We start from the raw sequence: 3,172 nt of genomic DNA, 5'->3' as shown, positions 1-3,172 counted from the left end.
CGGACTAACGGACTAGCGTTAGTGTCGAACCCTGGTAACCTTTCCAATTAGCAGCAGTCCTAATAGTCGCCTTAGTTATGATAGCCGCGCGCCCGCGAGTTTTCGACGCGCCGAAAAAAACCTAGCGCTCCCTCGACCAAAAGGTCACGACCTCTAACCTCTGCATTGACCCCGTGACCCACCTGATGAGTCGTGATGTCGCTGCAGCCTTGCCACTCTTATCCATCCCGTCCAGCGGCACGAAGTCGGGCGCGGTGGCGCCACCTTGCGTGCGCGCCTGCTCACGCTTCTTCTTTAACGCGAAGATCATGGCGGCGTCCGGGATTATGCCAGCTGGAGCGGCGCAGCAGGGTAGAGAGAGAGAGAGAGAGAGAGAGAGTGAGTATGGACGTGCAGGGTAACTTTTCCCTCTCGAATCTATCGCGGTTATATTTTTTGATAATTTTTTTTAACATTCGCATTTATATAGATACATTTATTGTATTTTAGTGTAACGAAACCCACGTCGGCAATTCCATTCTTTCATTCTACAACCTTACGATTACATTCTACTATATTACGAGATATATGTAACAGTCTATGTGCAAATTGTGCATTGTATTATTTTATTTTCTTATTATTTCGCTTTTGTTATCTTAGCAAGAGCACAAAAATAACAGTCGCTAAAGACTTAACCTGGTAAGATTCAATGAGAATAAGAATAAAAATGAAAGTGAAAAGACGAAAGAAAAACAAGGCAGAATCACTCACTCTCTAGGATGCTCCTCGTGAACGGATGCTCCCCCTTCTCCTCCTCCTCCTCATCCTCCTTCTCCGCAGCCTCCTCGTCCTCCCCGTTGCCGAACGACGCCAGGATGGGCTTCTGTGCGAGTTTCAACTCCTGCGCGGGAGGAAAGATAACGAGGACGTCGTTAGAGCCTAACGAGCTTGCATCGTCGCGTCCGACAAACGACATTCTAGGGTTTAATTGCCCTCAGAACTTTGGGGAAGGCAAGTGATGCCTTTGCAGGGTTCTCCCTAGGAATTTCAGAAGACATTTCGTTTTATGGATGAACGGGGGGAGGGTCCAGGAGGGCTATATATAGCAATCAGTGATTTATGCATGTTTTAACCAGCCCCATTACACAAGTAAACTCGATCAATTCAGAGACGCACACATCAAGCAGTAAAACCACAGCACGACTGCGTCGGGAAATTGCCAAACAGCAAATGCACCTGTAAATCAGGGAATATTGATTTTAGTCAATTAAGGAATGTCGGTGGAGGTACGGTACGTCGCAAATTAGCTCGAAACTTTTAAGGAACGTCGGACCCGGCATGCGTTTAAGGCAGGGTCAAAAATACACGGGAGCGATGAGTGATTCACTCTTCAAACCTCCTAAATAGCTGTCAAATTTTTGACGAGAGCTATTTTTCCGACAGACCTTTGAAAAAGAGCTCCCGTGGGAAAAAAATTCTCCTGGTTAAAGGCCCGGGGAGAACCCTGCCTTATGTTAAATCGTAAATGACGACGTCGCCTCCGCACGACAGAGGGGCCGCCGATGCAACATACTTGCTATCAGCAACAAATTTACGAATGACGGGAGAGCGGCAATAGATACACAACACGAAATTTATACGAGCAGCATAAGAGGCAAGCCGGGTAGAGGAAATTTTTCACGCTCGCACGAAACGCGCACCACGGGCGAAAACCGACTGATGCAGCGGCTTCCTTGAATTCCCCCAGAGTGCGCCACCGTCCACCGCTCCAAAAACACCAGAACAGTTCCGCCAGTCACCTCACACGACGACTAACACACGACGGGCAACCATTGTAGCGAATTAATCCAATTGATTTTATTCGATGTAGACTTCAACTAATATATCAATACATCTTACTCAACACCGTGCCTTACAATCTCAGCTGCCAGCATGCTCTAAGTGGGAAACAACCATGTAATTTGTTACTGCGCCAACAGAGTCACACCCCACTCAATGGTTTTTTTACAAATATGGCCGCCAGCGAAACCACCATACAGCTCGTGGCCGATCTCATAAATAATAGTCTTCAAAGTCAAGATACTTACATCGAAGACGGATCGAAGACAACGTTGATCAAACAGACAGATTATGCGGCGACAGGGGGAAGGAACGGGGGGAAAAATGGGAGGGAAAGATGCCATGTCAAAGTAAAACTAATTTAACCGAACGACAAAGATGATTTCAACATTCAAAACGTGCCTAAATAACCCACTTTGGATCTTAGACGTCAAGCAGGTATTCCCCTTTGGTGGTGGCGACGGCTGCCGCCGCGTCGTACCTGTCACCCCGGCCATCGCTCTTTGCGGGGCTTCAATGTCGCACGTTCTGCCCGCTAGCTCTCCGATCGTCGACTCGGTGCCGACTCGCTGACCGTTGGAAGATTCCCGCCCTCTAGTGAGTGAACGACCTGCACGACGAAGAAGCAGGGAAGATAGTTGGAAGAGAAAGATCGCAGAAAACAACGGTCGCAGCACGATACTTGCCGCTCGTCCTGCTTCCGTGTAGCGCGCGTGACAAGTATCTTATAGGCCGCAGGGATTTCCGGAGGAGGAGGAGCAGGCATTTGGCCAGCAATTTAAAGAAGAATCTTTGTTCGCCCGCGTGACGACGCGAGCGTGAAGATGTTGTGCGTGATATTGCGTGAAGTAGTAGTTGTTATGAGTAACGTGTCTGTTTGTTTATCTTTTTTAGCGAAATTCGAGCAGTCCGGTGTCTAGCATGCTCGGGCGCGCCTGTGCTTTCTGTGGAGATACTCTCTTATGTTGAGGATGTGTCGGTTGTTGGCTTGGTAGTTCGGTAATAAAGTGGTTATGGGCCTGAGCGACGATTTATCTACTAAGTGTACGCAGTGATACAAATTGTAAAAAAAAGAAATGAAGACCAATTAAAAGTGTTTCGTTTGGAGTCTGCGCGCCGGGTTGTTTGCGGGGCGTGGGCGGCGTTTTGACAGGCGCACCGGGGCGACACCACACGCTATTTTTCTATCTATGCGCCCCGCAGAGCACTGGTGCGGGTGTGAGTCCGGACAGACCAGGCCAAGGCGAGGAATCGGACGGAAGTGCACAACGTGGTCGCGTGTGTAGGGGCTGTTCGATGGCGTCCGGGCCGCGCGTACTGTCCTGTTTCGTAGCGCTGCGGCGCGGCCTTGCCC

At 49.2% G+C, this 3,172-nt stretch overlaps 1 long non-coding RNA gene across 1 annotated transcript; it reads right to left on the bottom strand.

Moving 5' to 3' along the window:
- Positions 1 to 187: 187 nt before the first annotated feature.
- Positions 188 to 2,280, bottom strand: LOC106819906. Its single transcript, XR_001395518.1, has 3 exons — positions 2,234 to 2,280; positions 751 to 880; positions 188 to 333 (listed from the first exon to the last, which is right to left on the bottom strand). It is a non-coding gene; the product is annotated as an uncharacterized LOC106819906 (long non-coding RNA).
- Between the last annotated feature and the right edge of the window lie 892 nt (positions 2,281 to 3,172).

Source organism: Priapulus caudatus, unplaced genomic scaffold, assembly GCF_000485595.1.
Source record: "Priapulus caudatus unplaced genomic scaffold, Priapulus_caudatus-5.0.1 Scaffold5060, whole genome shotgun sequence".
Lineage (NCBI taxonomy): Eukaryota > Metazoa > Priapulida > Priapulimorpha > Priapulimorphida > Priapulidae > Priapulus > Priapulus caudatus.
Note: the sequence above shows the minus strand (reverse complement) of the source record. Positions and strands in the feature narration are given on the sequence as shown.